An 18,815-nucleotide genomic window follows, 5' to 3' on the forward strand; every position below is an offset into this window, starting at 1 on the left:
GATGCTGATGATGTTAATTCTGAAGAAAGAAGACTTGAAACCAAAAACAACTTCAAAGAGAAGAGGGAGTGGAATTATTCTACGCTGCTTCGGAGGGCAGAATAAGGACAGACCCCATCAGCAAATGACTAGGATATAGATTTTCACTCAATGGGAGAAAGAACTGTTGAGGAATTAGCAATGCATAAATGGAAGAGAGCTCATTAACAAAGCAGAGGCCCGCGTGCATACCCACTCATCAAGGAGTGATCCCCCCATCCGTGGCAGAGGCTCGGGCCATCTGGCCCCCAAGAGCTCTTTCACAGATCTGGATTTGACGTTCAGCTGTTCAACTGGACTCTTGTTCGGACTATGGCAGGTGGATTCAGAAAGCTTCTCTGTTGGCTTTGCTATCGCTATTGTTTTTCCGATTTACTCCTCTGCCGTCACCATGACCACCACCACCACCACACCCCGCAAACTGACTTCTCACCTCTAATTATTTTTTCTGCACACCCTTGATGACTACAGTGATCTTTTAGAGGCAGGCAGAGTAATGGGATTTGTGTAGCTGCAGTGCAGTTTTTAAGGAACAAGAAGGCCCACCTGCCCTATTGTCTTTCTGTCTCACCTGCCATTATACCAGAAATTTTCCTATTCTCCTCATCTTTTCACAGAAGGCATTACCTCAAGAAAGTACTTGGTAAGATATCAGTATAGTGCTTAGTGAGCTATTAATACCCAGGTAGGTTGTTACCTGGGAAAGATACTAATACTACATGCTTTTTTAGAATTGTGGTAAAATATGCATAACATACAGTTTACCGTTTTAATCATTTTTAAGTTTACATTTAGTGGCATTAAGTACTTTCATGTTGTTATGCATCTATCACCACCATCCATCTCCAGAATGTTGTCATCATCCCAAACCGAAACTCTGTACCCATTTAAATAACTTCCTATTCTCCCCTCCCTCCAGCCCTTGCTATCCACTATTCTACTTTCTGTCTTTATGAATTTGGCAATTCTTGGCACATCATCTAAATGGAATCGTAAAGTATCTTTCCTTTTGTGACTGGTTATTTCATAATGTCTTCAAGTTCATCCATGTTATAGCATTTGTCATAATTTCCTTCCTTTTTTTATAGATGAGAATTTTTACTTTTTCAGGATAAGTTTTATGTGAATTTATTGTAGTTTATTATTAGTTTCAAGTATACACTATATCAGTTAGACATTTATGTAGTTTATGAAATGATCTCCCCAATTACTCTATCATCCATCTGTCTGTACACATAGCCATTACAGTACTACTGACTGCATTTCCTATGCCATACTCCCTATCCCCAAGACTATTTCTCAACTACTAATTTGTATTTCTTTAACCCTTCACCCCTTTCTCCCAATCCCTCTAGCCATCACTAGATTGTCCTCTGTATTTGTGTCTGTTTTCACTTAGTTTGTTCTTTTTGTTCCTTAGATTCTGCATATAAGTGAAATCATATGGTATTTATCTTTCTCTGTCTGACTTATTTTGCTCAGCATAATAACCTCTAGGTCCATCCATGCCATTGCAAATGGTAGGATTTCATTTTTTAAATAGCTGAATAATATTCCATTGTACATATGAACCACAACTTCTTTATCCAGTCACCTGTCGATGGGCATTTAGGTTGCTTCCATATCTTGGCTATTGTAAATAGCACTGCCATGAACATAGTGGTACTTAGATCTTTATGAAATAGTGTTTTGATTTTCTTTGGATAAATTGCTGGATCAAAAGGTAGATCCATTTTCAATTTTTTGAGGAACCTCCAGACTGTTTTCCATAGCGGCTGTACCCATTTGCAACCCCACCAACAATGTATGAGGGGTCCCTTTTCAGGGTTTCCTTTTGTCCATGTCCTCGCCAACACTTGTTGTTCTTTGATTTATTGACGATAGCCATTCTGACAGGTACGAGGCGATACCTCATTGTGGTTTTAATTTGCATTTCTCTGATGATTAGTGACCTTGAGCACCTTTTCATATGTCTATTGGCCTGTATTTCCTCTTTGGAGAAATATCTGTTCAGGTCTTCTGCCCATTTTTTAATTGGACTGTTAGTTTTTGTTGTTGAGTTGTATGAATTCTTTATAAACTTTGGATATTAACCCATTAAATTTCCTTCCTTTTAAAGGGTGAGTTAATATTCCATCGTATGTATGTAACACATTTTGTTTATCCATTCCTGTTGATGGACGCTTGTGTTGTTTTCGCCTTTGGCTATAGTGAATAATGCTGCTATGAGCATTGGTGTACAAGTATCTGTTGAAGTCTCTGTTTTCGATTCTTTTGAATATGTACTCAGAAGTGTAATTGTTGGATCATATGGTAACTCTATGTTTAATAGAGTTTGGAGGGAACTGCCATGCTGTTAAAACTATATGTTTTTTAAAAAATGTATATTAACCAGGAGAAAAGAACAAGTTTTTTTTAATGACAGTCAGAAAGTGTCCAGATCTTATTCAGCTCTGGAAGTCATAGAATAAAACCAATAAAACATGAAAGAAACAGTCTTAGTGAGAAAGATTGAGGTAGAGAGTACAGCGTGATCAGTGTTGACCCTGAAAACTCAGGATTCTAAAGCTGGGAGGAAGGAAAGGAGAGGCGCAGAGGAGACCCTGGCGACTCTGCCTGCACGGACTATTTCTAGGTCCTTTTGCATCCATTAGCTTATTGCATCACCAAAACAACCCAGCAAGTGCCTTTATTTTTATGGACAAGTATTATCAGCTACTTCAAAATTTTCATTTGTATTGATTTTAACAGCAATAAAGAATATTTTTAAAAGGGAAGAAATCATTCTCGGTCCATCAGTCTCACAGAAAGTTCACTTCAGTACTCCCCTGTTCTTTTCCAGTCTTTGTCACTTTGCAACCATAATTTTAACAGTGTTGCATTGTTACAATTTTATATTCTGCTTTTTTACCACTACAAAACTGTTTTTATTTACTAATTTAATAGATATATAATATGCATCAAGTATGTTCATTTCAACTCAGTTAACCATTTTTCTACTGCTGAATATTTAGATTGTCTCCAGTTTTTCACTACCATTTTATAATATAGTTATTATATAACTTTATAAAATTATTATTCAACTTAAAATTTTATAATTTTATCAATGCTTTCATGTATATAACTTTTTCCTTGGACTTTTTTTTTCTTTTTCTTTTTATTGAGATATAATTGACATACAATGTTATATTAATTTCAGGTATACAGCATAATGACTTGGTATTTGTATATATTACAAAATGATTACCACAATAATTCTAGTTAACATTCATCACCCTGCATAGTTCCAGATTTCTTACTCTCTTAGCAACTTTCAAATATGCAGTACAGTATTATTAACTACAGTCGCCATGCTGTATTGTACATTACATCCCATGATTTACTTATTTTAGAACTGGAAGTTCGTATCTTTTGACTCTTGTCATTCATTTGGCTCACCTCAAACCCTTATCTCTGGCAACTAAAGCACTGGTTGGCTCAGCTCCAAAGATATGATTTGACACAGAATCTAGAATTTGATACAGAATATTAAAATATCTATAAGAATTAGAACCCAGCACAGCCATGTTCATAGCAGCATTATTCACAATAGCCAAAAGGTAGAAGGAACCCAAGTGTCCCTGATGGATGAATGAATAAACAAAATATGGTATATCCATACCATGGAATATTATTCAGCCTCAAAAAGGAAGGAAATTCTGACATGTTACAACACGTATGAATCTTAAGACATCATGCTAAGTGAAATGGGCCAGTCACAAAAGGACAAATATTGTATGATTCCACTTATTTGAGGTACCTAGAACAGTTAGATTCATAGAGACAGAAAGTAGAATGGTAGTTGCCAGGTGCCAGAAGAAGAGCAGAATGGGGAGTTATTATTTAATTGGCTACAGAGTTTCAGTTTGGGAAGATGAAAAAGTTCTGGAGATGGATGGTGGTGATGACTGCATAAGAATGTGAATGTACTAATGCCACTAAGTTGTAAACTTAAAAACTGGTTAAAATGGTAAATGTTAGATAATATTTACCACAATAAAATATTTTTAAGAGGAAAAAAAATTTGGACCCAACCAAGAATACGAATAATATAAAAAGAGGTTAGTTGAAAAAAATTAGCAGCAACTTGGGTGAGAAAGTTACAACTCAAAGCAGAGAAAAGCATTAGATTAGAGTATAATTTATATTCAAGAAAACCAACGCTGTCTGAAGTGTTTAAATTTGAAGTTCCCTGTTATTGTGGTAGCTATAAGATAGGATTCTCTTGGCAGTAGAAGAATTACCTGGGCCTAGTATGTGTGCTGGGCAAAGATCTATGGCCTACAAGCAACCTCGGTCCTCAGTAATTTATAGACTTGCAAATACTTGGGAAGGTTTTGCTTGTTAGGTCAAACATATGAACCACTTAAAAAGAAAATGAATGTATTAGATCCATAAATAGAGCTTTAAAAATTTAAGGGAATTTAATAGTTGTAAATAGTACCAACTGAGATGTGAACTTACTTAAATGTGTTCAACTTGAATTAATCCATTTTATTTAAAATAATAAGATTGTAGGCTAAATGCAAAGGCATAAGGAAGATAGATTTTTACATTACTAGTTTTAAAAACCTAAGTAGCCTACTTGGTCTTTTATGTGCACAAAAGATGCCTTCAGACTTAAGAGAAAACCTCTTATCGACAGCTCCAGTCCTAGTACTTTTTACTCCACAGCATAATTGTTGATTTATTGGTGGGTTTCTTCTACTAGTACATAAGCTCCGATGAGGCCACAACCTTGTTTGTATGCTAAGCACCTGGTACAGCTCTAGACATACCAGAGATGCTCAACAAATGCTTGAGAGAAGTGGCTTAGGAGAAAGATATGCTTGACTTTATCCAGGTGCTATACTTGTTAGTGTTATGTACATACATGCCTCCCAGATACCTGTGACATCTTCTGTTTTTATATCTATGTGAACATTTGCTAGACGAAGCCATCCACTTATTTTAATGGATCATCATAAATACATTTATAATATAATTGAATGAAGAAACTATGAGGCCCATTATTTATTCCATTGTTCTCCCAGGAACCTTATGCAGTAGTGACTGCACAAGGAGTGCCCAGTCCACATTTGCACACACGCCCTCCTGAAAGCAAAATGTTCCTTTTGCGAGACATCTTCTGTGAATACCCAGTGTCACACAGAAAACCATCCTCTGCCATGCTGGGCCTACGATCACATCTCTGAAGTCCAAAGGCACTGCATTTGGATAAAAGCCTCAAGATTTCAAGACTGATAGCACATAATAGAGGGCTCCCAAAGCATCTTGTGAAAGGGGAAGAAATGCTCTTCCTCCGAGATGGGAACTGAGTCTTCATGGATGGTTTCCTCTTTTGGCTCCTTTCCCCTTGTGGTGGGACAGATCCTGAAGTGAAGAAAGGGATGGCTATAGGCCCTTGGCTGTCATGCTGTTAGTGATTAGCTGTTTTCAGCAATTATGCCCTTCCATCCAGGGTGTGATGGCTGGCACCTCTGGTGATGAGATGATTTCCAGGGCTTGCATGTTTAAGGCTCTGCCGGCTTCCCCTTGGCCTCTGCTTGCTGCTCTCCTTGGCAGCTTCAGAGTTTACTGACATTATTACCAATGTGCCATGTTCTCCTTGGCCAGCACGAAAACCCAGGGAAGACGTGCCAGTCTGCTATCAGAGAGGGCCCTGGGAAGCCTCAGGAGAGAAACGTGAAGCGCAGTGTAGTCACCACAACTCACTTGCCTCCAAGGAGTGGAGAGTTGGCCCTCACATCTGGACTCTAAAGAACAACCACGCCAGAAATTTTGCCAGCAAGTGGAAATGTCCATTCTACACCGAAGTAACACAGGCTTTTTTTTCTGACGTAGGAGCGGCACTGTTGGTAAGGTCGTCATACCAGCTAAATAAATGTTTCACTCAATAACTCATCAAATAATTCTGAGGAGCTACTCTCTGGCAACACAAGGCTAACCCCGGAGGTGATAAATGGTGAGCAAAGAAAATGCAGTCCCTCCTCTCACAGAGCTTATGGGCTGATGAGAGAGACAGACATCGATCGGTCGAATGGTCACTAAAATAAATGTGTAGTTGCGAATTGTGATAGGTGATGGGAAGGCAAAGTACAGGATGCTATGGGAGTTTAAAATAGAGAATAAAATAAGACTGCAGGCTGGAGAGGAGTCCCTATGGAAATGGCATTTGAATTAGGATCTGAAAGGATGAACAAGAGATAACTAGACTAAAGGTAGAGTACGGCGGGTGGCAGCGGGGAGGGAGATAGAACAGAGAAAGAGCCTTTGGGCAGGAGGAGAAGTGTGTGCAAAGGCCCAGGAGAGGCAAGAAGCCTGTGAGAAGGTCACTGAGGCCAGAGTGCCCAGAGCCTGGGGGTTGTGCAGGGAGATGCTAAAGAGGTAGGCGGGGCCAGGTGGTAAGGACCACACATGTATTCTAAGGGTAGCGTAAGGCCTAAGGGTTTTAAGCAGCAGAGATGGTGTCTCACTAAATAACATTCTGGATGCAGTAGAATGGAGTGGATCTGGGCAAGGCTGGATGGGGAGGCCATCCGCACACTGTCACAATAGTCAGTGAGAAGAAATGAGGGCAATGGGGAAGACAGATAATGTGGGAGACAGGATTTCCTTCTCTCCTTTCCTTCTTTCCATCCTTCCTTCCTTGGCCTCCAAACCTAACCAACCCTGTCCGTTCTGAAAGACAAAAATGGGTTCTTTTTCTTAGAAGACCTTTATAGTTGTCTAAATAAACATACATCCCCCTGTCTCTATGGGGAAATCCCTCAAAGAAACAGGTGCCCACAATTCTATACCTGATGAAAAAATTCAGGAAAGCCGTGTTCCGATTCTGAAAGAGCCAAGGGCCTCCTCACGAACGCGGTAGACCCTCCTGCGCCACTCCAAAACCCCTTCATCCAGGCCCATTAGAACCCCCAAAGTGATCTGATTTCCATCAATCCCAAAGCCAGTCAAGCAAGGTCATGTTTATAGGACTCCCTCCTGGCAACAGTCCAGAAAACAATAAAAACAGATGCAAGCCCCGCTGTGGTACAGAAGCCCACTTTAGAAACCGGGGGGTCAAGTGCCCATTATCCAGGTAAGCAGGCTCTCCCTGGGAGACCAGAAGTGCACGTTGACATGCCAAGGGGAGAAGGACTGGAAATCGCAGGGGCCACCTGGGAAAGGAGGCCTCAGCCAGGCAGTACTAATAAAACCGGACAATGCCACAGAGCTGGCGTGGCTCAGCCAGGAGCAAGGGAAGGATGGACTGGGGGAGGAAGGGCCTCCCTTCCTCCAAAATCAATGTCCCTGTTAACTTGGGCAGAAGAAAATCTGACAGCTCTGGAAACCTGCCCATCTGATGAGGAGGAGGAAGCTGAGAAGCGGTTGGAGCCTGAGAAAGCCCAGAGACGCAGGCACGATCAGTTGCCCATTGGGGACCTGGTGGCAAGCCCACTCTGCTCTGCTTTTACCAAAGCCCAAGAGGACAGGTGCTGCTGCCAGTCCCCACCACGACCTCCCCAGCTGCCTCATAACGTGCCTGCCCCTCGATGATCCCAGCTGGATCTGTTTTAGAAAAAACATCCAAGAAACAAACAGGGTAGTCGGTTTCTGAACCCAAGCTCCCTGAGGTCTGTGCAGTTTAGGGCCATTCCGTTTTGTTATCTGGGATATAACTAAGAGGCAACTGCAATAACTGAAATCTGTAGAGAAACAAAAGTCTTGCCAAGGAAATTCTAGTGAGAAAAACCACCCTTTTATTGATGAAGTGATGATACACTCTGGCCCATGATGTTTATTTGAGGCTACTTGTGTGAAGAGAGTAATATAAATCCACAATCCTTTATCCACATTTCCAAAATCCAAAGAGCTCCGAAAACCAAAAGTTTTATCGTAAGCTTTCAGCCAACTCACTCAGCAGCAAAACCTCACCTAAACTGACATGAGATAATTTGTGGACTCTATTCCCTTAGCATGGCTAGTCGTACGTTTTGCTCTATAAAATGTACGGAGGGCTGATACAAAATAGACTGTATAGGTACCATTTTACCTTTCTAAAGTCCAAAAAATTCTTCACTCCAAAAACACCTTTGCTTCCAGGTTTTCTAATAAGGGATTGCAAACTTGTATTGTTATGGGTTTGAGAACTTGTTGTCCAGTAGACAAACAGGAAATCAATCCAAGGGCAGACTAAACAGAGCCCTTTGCAGTATAAGTATTTCATAGACATATAGGTGTTTGGAGTTGATGGAATTGCAGACATCTCATCTTAAATAGTCTGTGTCCAGATTTCAGTGGAGATAGCATGTGTTTAAAAAAAAAAAAAAAGCATGGGTTTGGGGCTCAGAAAGTGCCTGGGTCATTATTAACGACCAGGTTGGCCTTGGGTAAGACTCTCTTCCTCCCTGGATCTCATCCATAAAATGAAGAGTCGGAGAAGCTGATCCCTAAGGACACACTTCCTATATTTCAGATTCCATAATTCTATGAACTACCTACAGGAAGGATACGGGACCAGGTAACCAGAAGCTCAGAAAAGTCCTTGAGGTGTTAAAAGCAAGAACATAGTTTTATGTTCTGGTCTGTTAACAGCAATGGAAACAACACAAGCTGGTCAGCTGAGGTTTGGCACGTCATGCCACCAATTATGGGACTATGCACAGACCCTTGGTGGCTGAGTGATAAATACACCCAGGACCCTGGATAGAAACAGCCCTGGCGCAATGAGTGAGGCTGAGGAGGATCCCTGTTGTGCCAAGGCTGTGACATTGCATTCTGCTGAAATCAATTTGGCTCTGTTTCATGCGTACCTAGCAGATTTACCAGATTGTGAAAATGAATGTTTTCTATGCGCGTGGCTGATTTTTGCATGCATCTGTTCATTCATCTAAACCTTAGTTACATGCTGCTAGGAGAATGAAAGGCTATAATTTCTTCTTTCTGAAGCAGGAGTGGTAGAGGCACCATGATTTCTGCTTTACAATTCTGCACCAAAATGGTGACCACTTTTCTTCTTATTGTCTCAGAAAAAAATGAAGTGATGCAGCCGTATTTTCTTTTGGATTTGCAAACGATCCCGACCTTAGTGGGAGTTCAGTGCCTGAGAATATGGTCATCAGAATATAAATATCCAGTGGAATGCAAACATGAGTATTTAACTATATCATTTTCATGTGACATTAATAAGCCCTTGCTAGCTTGTCACGTTTTCATTTTAGATGACAGTGCTTCCCTCAGATGTCAGTGGTCAAGTGCAAGAACAATAATACTAGTATTTATTTAGTACTTGGCATTTCTGGGAAGCTTTTTATCACCATTAATTAGTAAACCACAAATAATTTCTGCTCCATAGCTACTAGAGTCCTCAGTATTCATGAGGACAATATGCTCTAGTGATTAGTAAATAGGGTAGACTTTGGATTTGGGCTCCAATTTACTGGGTGTCTAGTCCTTGGCAAGCCTCTGTGTCTGCGTCTGTAAAATGGGGATAGTGACAGGCTATCACACAGAGTAGATATGAAGATTAAATCATAACGTGCATATAAACTAAATAACCTAATGCCTGGCATATTGTAAGTGCTCATTATATCCTACCTGTAAATTAGGTGACGGCCACTTTGTGTTCCCGAAGCCCTCCACTTCTGGGAATCACATTATAGCACAATAAATTCCTTAAAATAGAAAAGTTGCCATGAACAACACCTTTCCGGACTCCCTCTCTTCTTCCTTCTCGAACTGCTAGAACTTCTTCAATCTCACTTTATTTTGCAGAGAAACTTCCTTTTTTTTTTTGTCTCACTCCTGATCCAGCTCAGCCTTACCCTGAGGGCTCTCTTTCCACTAGCAAATGGCCCAACCAGCTTTTTTTTTTTTTTTTTTTTTTTTTTAACTGAACAGAGTAGTTCAAGGGTCTCCAACCCCAGGCCATGGACTGGTACCAGTTAAGAACCAGGCCACACAGCAGGAGGTGAGCGAACGAAGCTTCATCTGTATTTGCAGCTGCTCCCCAGCACTAGCATCACGGCCTCAGCTCCACCTCAGATCATCAGGCATTAGATCATCTAATAGGAGCACCTGTCCCTGGTGCCAAAAAGATTGGGGACCGCTGGTGTAGTTCTTTCTACCCTTAGCCTAACTACATTGAAGGCGACTAAAGGTATATATTTTAAAAAGAAAGTTTCTTCCTGAAGAATCCTGATACCAGCCTTTACATTCTCTTTTCCTCCCTCCTCATTATACAGATGTTCTAGGTTACAGCAAGCCCTGGTTCACGAGCTGGCAAAGCCACTGCAAAAGTAAGGAACTTGCCCAAGTTCATATGGTTGGAGGTGGACTCTAAGCTCAGAGCCTAAGAATCAAGCTTCCTAGAAGTTTGTTTATCCCCAAAGTGAGGTCTCCGCATTCGAATCTAGAAATAAGAAATAGGGGAATGTGAGCCGGCGCGAGCCACCTGAAGCACAGGTTTTCCCCCCGCTGTCCCCAGGGGCAGCACTCCCACCTGGACTGTCCCACTCGGCCTCACGGGGGAGGTGCTTCAGACCCGATTGCTCACCAGGACACTTGAGATCATCCATGGGACATTCGTAAAGAGCAGCACACCCAAGAGTAAAGGTTTGAAGTCACAATCCAAGAAGAGAGCTAAAATCCTGCTAGCAGCAAGACACAACGTGTGTGTGTGTCTGTGTGTGTGTGTGGTGTATGGATGGTATGTGTGTAGCTGTTGATGGTATGTGTGGATGATCTGGATGAGGGAATGGGTAGACCTATGAATAGTTCCGAGCAGCCCTATATGCAGAGCAATGGGGCAGCATTTAGTATAAGTATAATTATCTATATTTACTTTAATAGTTTCTGAATTATAGTCAAACAACATGACATAATTATGTTCATAATGATCATCTCAGTATTTACCAAGTATCTAAATGTTCTAGGCATTGTACTGGTTAGTCTTGGCAAAGGAGAGAGAAATATAAAATAGCAATTTTATGTTTTCTCATTGTCCAATCTAAGCCCTGGCTATAACTTACATATTTGGCATAAACCACACTCACCAAGCCCCACCAAGGACCAGTAAGATTTGGTCCTTGATCAGTTCTGATTCAAACTGATTTGTTCACCAGATGAGAACATTTGACATCAAAAATGCCAAACTTAGGACAGGTATCTGTTTTCCAGGATGCTGGAGCCTACACCAAAGTAATATTTTAATGTGTTTTTTTAATGTATTTTTGCTTGAAAATGGCTCCCAGTGACTGCGTCCTTATTTTTGTTGGTCACAATCACAGTGGAATGGATGTGAAAAGTTGGGCAAGAGCCTAGTAAAACAGGCCGCAAAGAAGATAAATATGCCAACTCCCTTCTAGTGCCTTCTGGCTGGGATTTCATAGGAAGTGGTAGGGGGTCTTAATGTGTGCTACAGGTAGGATTTGATTTTCCTCTTACCCATCAATAATGGGATAATGCCTAAGCAAAGATGTGCGTGACACTGGAAATATAAGGGCCATGTAATTATGTCCGTATTTGCTCATTCTTTCTCAGCCAAGTCAGCTCTTAGCCAAATTCTCTTGTTCCAGAACCTTGGATTTATCCCTAGTAACTATTTCCTTCCCAGGGATGATTTTCATTGAGAATGTAATGTGTTTCATAAAAGGAGTCAGATTGTAAATTGAGAGTCTTTAGACATAGAACAACTTTTTTCTCTTTAGATTTCAACACAAAAGGCTTCATCTTTAACATATGTGAGAAAGAGAGAGGATGAGAGATGAAAATGTAAGTAAGCACTGATATAAGAGTGGAAAACCTGGTATCTCGTTCTTGCTCTACCTCTGGTTCGATGTGAGAATTCGTATGGCAGAGATCAGCTAGCCTTTCGCCAAAACCCACTTCCACTTCTTCCTGGCACACAGTGATGTTTCCCAGCCTCTTTAGCAGTAATATATTGGCATATTTTGACCCACGGAATGTAGGTCCAGACTTCACCCATAAAACCTTCACTGTCTTCCATGTTTTTTCTTGTTGTTAATAGCCAGAGAGAGAGAGACCTTGGAATTTGTAGGTTAAAGATGACAGAGCCGCTGGCAGCCTGGGTCTCTGAAGACTGAGTTGTACAGAAGGCACAGCCCCGGCCATTCCACCCCACCACAGATTAGATTCAACACAAACAAGAAAGGAGCTACTATTATGTTAAGCCTCTGTGATTGTGGATGTCTCACATTGCTATAGCTAAAACATAAAGTCATTTTCCCTCTTCAGTTTCTGTAGCTATAAGGTAGGACTTACTTTTTGAAAGCTCCACCTATTCTACTTGTGATTTAAACGTGATGTGAATAAAAATACTTTCCTTACTTCATGTTCTATTCCAGCCCTTCTCCATTCATTTTTACTTAGTTGCAATAATAGTTTAAATGTAATTTTATATTTAGCTCTTTTCACGTAGGACACCACAAGCATTTTTCTATATCACAACAGTCTTCATAATTATAAATGTTAATGATTACTTAATGTTCCATCAAGCTGGTGTATCATAATTGTCTAAAACAAGTATGGAGGTGCTGCTGCTTTGAGAAAATCCAATTTATCAAAAGAGTTAAATCCGGGGGGTAACTACTCCTAAAGTTAAAGGAATTTTTCTCATCCGAAGAATTCTCTACAAGGGACTTTTAAATACTGAGCTCCCCTTGTGTTTCTTTAGTATAATTTAAATTACAAAAATGTGATACACCCTCAGCTACCTACTATACAAAGCAAAATACTTGTAATATATCTATATATTTCAACATTTACATTCAGTGGCTATTGGATGCAGAGCGTCCTAGCTTCTCTAAAACTGACCTGTTCCAGGCGATCTTCCTGTGTGTCTGATCTTCTCCACTTGCAGTGGTCTAACCAGGCACTGAAGATTATGCAGGGCGCAGGGATGGGCGTGTAACATTCATGTGGGCTCACACTTATATTTATCCATTGTTTTTGCACATGCCCGAATTTTAAAAATATAACAATGATAATAGAATAATAGAAATGGAAAAAAAATCACTCAGAAACTTATAGTAACAGTAGGTGTGCTGCTTCAGTATTCTTTGTTCACCTTGCCTTATGCACACAGAATGTATACCTAGTTGTATTTGTCTGAATACAGTTTTATTTCCTCCTTTGATCATGTAACCCTCTGCGGGGACCATTGTCACATTGCTTCATTGTCTCAATATTACTACAAAACTCCCCACTATCTAAACTCTCACCATTGGAGCAGTCACTGTAACAACTTGTAGAAACTTTTAACCCAGAATTTACCATCTGGATAAAAATTCCAACATGGGTTTGAATGTGTGTGCTGGCAAAAATATTTAGGTTTCATATGGATTCATATTAGAGGATTGGAGGGTGTTCAGCTGTTCTTCTGCCAGGATCGCACTGCGTGTCATTTAAATGTGTGCGTTATTGCTAAAGTCCATCTCATGTAAATAAGTATTCTAAGAAAGTTCCCCTAGCATGTCATCTCATTACTTATGTACATTACCATACATGTTTAATATGGGATAGAATGAAAACGTAAGTTGTATACAGTATCATACTATGAAAACACACCCATGAGTGTTCATTCATTGTTAAATAATTAGATAACTCGTGTTTTAAGTCCTTTTCATTATGTAGAAGACACTTGGTGGGTTGTTATATAGGCAGTTAAATTTTTTTAATGTTTTTTTTGAGGGGATTTATTGGGGATTTGGGGTGGGCTGAAAACAATACGTTGGTTCCATTGATAATGATGGAATATAGGCTCTTGCTGTCCAAAAACTTGCTGTTTTGGCCATTTTCAAGGAATGGATTAGATTTTGGATGTTGAAAAATATCTGTATTTACCTGTATCCCTTAGTAGGCTCTGAGTATCTTAAAAACGAGAACTGCAGGCTGCCCGTGGGGGTGCAGATTTGGCTGTTGTCCAGCCCCCTCCCAGATGAAGTTCTGTCACATCTCCCTGGAGCGGGAGCCCCTGCTGCACCCACACTGCCTGCTCAGCACCGTGAAGCAGAAGCCCTTCACCAAGGGGCAAGTATGATTTTGCAATTGTTGTCACCACCATCGACAATGTCGGTACTGGTGTGATCCAGCCAGGCCGAGGCCTTGTCCTTTATCCAGTTAAGTACAAGGCCATTGTTTTCCAGCCCTTTAAAGGGGAAGTCACAGATGCTGTTGTCACTCAGGTCAGTAAGGTTGGACTCTTCACAGATATTGGACCTATGTCCTGCTTCATCTCTCAACACTGCATCCCATCAGAGATGGAGTTCGAGCCTAACTCCAACCTACCATGTTGTTACAAGACAATTGATGAGGATATTGTGATTTAGCAGGATGATAAGATCTGCTTGAAGATTGTGGGGACCTGTGTGGATAAGAACGATAAGAATCAGCTCCCTTAGAGATGATTACATGGGGTTTGTGAAGTGAACCCCAGGGCCTCCTACCTCGTTTGGTCTTTATCTTAGACGCGTGACTGTTATACTTCACATGTCGTCCAGAGACTCAGTCTGGCTGCTGTGGGGGAGGCAAGGAAGGTTCCTTATCCCAGAAGCAGCTGGCTCTTCTTGTGGCTTAGTAGCCACTCCCAGATTTTGACTGTGTGTTCTAACTATAAAACGTCCTTGGATCTCAAAAAAGACGAAAACAAAAACAAAACAAAACCAGGAACTATATTGTATTTGTCTTTGCCCAGCATTTAACATAGTGCCTGACAGTTGGTTTAATTCACATTGTTCTGTGAATAAATGAATGAACAAAATTGCTCCTGTTATTAAATAAGCATATCTCTGATATTTATTATCTGTGGAAAATTAGGGCTTGTTACTCTTGTCAAGGGCGTAGGCAAGGAATTTTGGTGTGTGTTGCAAGCAAGGCAGCACCAAGACACCACATGTGTATAAGTCAAAAGCCCTCCTCCCTCTTACTGTCATAACTGAGCCGTATGATTTATTGTAATTATATTTGCTTTCTTGTTTTTTTCCTGAAGTTAATAATTGCCTAGGTTTTGTTTATTTATATTAAATATGCTTATTAATTGAAGTTCAGAGTTTACATTAGGATTCATTCTTTGCATTGTACAATTTATGGGTTTTAACTACTGCATAATGTCATTTATCCACCATTACAGTACCATACAGAATAGTTTTATTGCCCTAAAAATCCCTTTGTTCCATCTATTCACCCTGCCCCCAGTGAATCCCCTGGGAACCACTGATGTTTTCACTTCTCTGTAGTTTTGCCTTTTCCAGAATGTCATATAGATGGAATCATACAGTATGTAGACTGGCTTCTTTCACTTAGCAATATGCATTTCAGGTCCCTTCATGTCTTCTTTTTATTGGTGAATAATATTTCATTTTATGAATGTATCACAGTTTATTTAGCTTTCCATCTATTGAATTTCTTATTTTCTATATATCTCTCACTAATTCAGTCCCAAGCTCTCCAACAGAGTTGTAAAGTATCTTTAAATACATCAAGTAACCTATAAATTCTTTTTTTTCACCCTAAAGTCACCATCCACTGCTCCAGTTGTGCAGGCTGCTTACTAAATTGTTATCTGGTGGCTTCCCTTTCTGTTTTCCTGGGAAATACTTTGTAAGTCCTTCGGCCTGATTTCTGAGAGGGATCTTCATTTTATTCCATCTCATGTATTTTTATTTCTTGGTTTATTCCCTCATTTTAATGGAGTACATCCTCTAGTAACTTCCTCAGAAAGGATACTTGGGAGATAATTTTTTAAAAAGATTCGGCATGTCTGCAAGTCTTCATTCTCGCCTCACAGATCAGACTTTTCTAGAATTAAATCCCAAGAGGAAAACTAGTTGGCTTGCTGGTGGCTTAATATAAGCATGCTATTAAGACATTCCGAAATGCTTAGGATTCTATTATTTCTTATATCTTTGTCTAATTTTTTCTTTTGTACTAGCTTAAAAGCCTCTGACTAATAGCTCCCCCCACCCACACACACACACTTAATCTTTTTGTAAAATAGTTTGAATTGGCCATACTTTATTAATTGAGCATTAGAAACATTAATCTCTGCAGAAATCTATATTATAGTATAAGAATGGTTGCATTCACGTACTAGTATTTTCCTCTCCACTTTTGAATTGAAACAAGTACAGAATAATTAGACAGAGACTATTTCTGGCAAATAAAACAGTTAATAGTTGGAAAGGTATGTTTTAGTGAAGATTGTTTATAAACACACCTCTTGCTGCCAAGATCTTAAAGTCTAATTAATTAGTATCACCCCAGCTTCCCCTTTCCTCTTCTATAACTCGCTTTCATCTTCCTTCATTTATAAACACACATGAACACACACTCTTTACTCTCCTGCTTTCCCTTTTCCTCTTTATCTCAGTCTGCACAAGTTTGCACACAGAATTGGCTTCCCTTCTAGCTGTTTTGTCTCTGCACTCCATCAAAAAATATTTTCTGCATCTCTAATTTCATCAAGATATGCCTGACTGAGAATGTCAAAACCACTGAGCAGAAGTGTTTAATCCAAAGTTGGCTCTGCCAGTGATGATTGGCTGAGGAAATGACCTCGAATTTTTTCTTAATTATTTGTTAGGATGTAAGTTTTCACTTTGTGGAATAGATTCACATCCTGCTTCTCATTCCCTACTCTTTATTGTGCAGAGATCTCCCACTGATTTCCAATAGTGTTCTCTGGACCCAACAAAGACACCTAGAGGGGAAAAGGTACCTGGCCAATTGTGGGAACACCACCTTCAGTGAAGGTTTTCCATAAGCAGAGAGTAATTTCATGATTTACTGGGCAGTCGGATTCAGGCCACATTTACGTAACTCCATAAACCAGGGTTTGAGAGTGGAGCTGGTCGCTATCCACAAGCCCCCGTGTCATCTAGGCAGCTCACGTTGTAGCTACGGCAGAGAATTGCCGTTCCAGTCAGTGCCTAGCATTCTGGTGGCTGTGTGATATCAGGAAAGTCTGTTAACTTCTCTGAGCCTTTGTGCTGTCACCTGTAAAATGGGGGAAAAACCATCGACCTCTCAAGGTTGCTGCAAGGAATAAAAATAAGTATATATGAAAACGCTTTATAAATGATAAAGTACCATGTAAATCTTACTTATTATTATCTGACCTTAGAAATAAGAAACAAAATGGTACATTTTTATTCCAAGAGTTTTTTTCCCTTTTGATTTAGAGTCTTTAAATGAAGGATATTTTGTGTTTAAAATATTTTATAGCTATAAAAATTATGAGAGGAAAGACTTAGAGTATAATTAGCAGGGAAGGAAGCTTACATTTCTCTGGGATGAGAACACCCATGACTCGTTGGCCCAATATGATACATTCATAATCTCATTTCATGATGTTCACCCACATGTTGAGAGCACATCATTCTCAAAGGGCACATTTAGTGAATATTTGAGAACAATAGTGATGAAGAGCATGTGTCAGGAACAGGTAAGGTGGGTGGCACAGACAACCATTCGTTTATTGGCTGTAGTTGGAGTAACTGCTTCGGAGATACTGGTAAAACCATAATTCAAACCATAAAATAGGTGGATCTTCTTCCCCTCCATTTCGCCTTCTTTGCCAATCCCCTTTCTGCACACCATCTGTGCAAGGCTCAAGATCTGCAGCCCTCTTCCAACTAATATTTGGTGAGGAAGACTATAGAGATGCAGCTCACATGTCTCGTTTGATGGGGTGTAGCTTGCAGGACCCTTCTAAAAGGGAGAAGCCTGAGTCTTCATGGGCTGACGACATTGCTTATTTTTCAGTTTGGAAGATGATCTGCTTTATGTCAATTTGGCTAAGCTATAGCACCCAGTTATTTAATCAAACACTAACCTAGCTGTTGCTGTTAACCACGTTTCGTAGATGTGGTTAACATCTACAGTCAATCGACTTTATGTAAATTAGATTAGCCCGGATAATGTAGGTCTTCATCCGATCATCAGTTGCAGGCCTTAAGAGCAAAATCTGAGGTTTCGTGGAGAAGAAATTCTGCATCAGGACAACATCAATTCCTGTTAAAGTTTCTAGCTCACCAGCTTGCCTTGTAGATTTTGAATTCCTTAAAATGAAGCTATCTAGCTATCTGTCATCTGTCTGTCTGTCTGTCTCTCTCTCTTCTATCATCTACTTCTATCTATCTATCTATCTATCTATCTATCTATCTATCTATCTATCTATCTATCATCTTCTCTCTCATTTTGGTTCTGTTTCTCTAGAGAGCTCTGACTGATACAGCTTCTCTCTATCCAGAGTTTACTTTTTCTTTCGATCCTATTATAACCCAACTCTCAGCAGTCTGGGGTCCAAAATGTTTTCTTTTGTTTCATTAGGGAAACCAATTGTTATGGGAACAATAAACCATGTAAATTAATTCCAAATTTATAATTCAACTCTGATCTTCTTAAAACCTACTAAACTTTGATATAACTGAATTCCTTTTTTTAAAATCCTTATCAATTTTACCTCATTAAAAGTCAAAACAGCTGCATTCTAATTCCATATCTGTTTTGGTTCTTATAAATATACAGTCTCTAATTATTCTAGATGGTTTCCCCACTTGAACACATGCCAATCAGTAGGGAATCTCAATGTACTGACAAGGTGGCAGTTATCTCAGGGTGCTGAGGCAGTAGAACTCAAGTGGTAAGATTTATATTTCAATGAAGTAGTCTTTCCCTTGACACTAAACTTGAAAGGTAGTGATCTCATAATTCAAGGTTTCACGATCACTCAG

General features: G+C 39.9%; 1 protein-coding gene and 1 pseudogene across 6 annotated transcripts in view; both read left to right on the forward strand.

Annotated features, from left to right (window-relative positions):
- Nucleotides 1-18,815, forward strand: part of CLYBL (citramalyl-CoA lyase) — a 215,700-nt gene that overhangs the window by 135,789 nt on the left and 61,096 nt on the right. The window lies entirely within an intron of this gene.
- LOC120591833 (DNA-directed RNA polymerase II subunit RPB7-like) lies at nucleotides 12,693-14,964 on the forward strand (annotated as a pseudogene).

This window comes from Pteropus medius, unplaced genomic scaffold, assembly GCF_902729225.1.
Source record: "Pteropus medius unplaced genomic scaffold, Ma_sr-lr_union100, whole genome shotgun sequence".
Lineage (NCBI taxonomy): Eukaryota > Metazoa > Chordata > Mammalia > Chiroptera > Pteropodidae > Pteropus > Pteropus medius.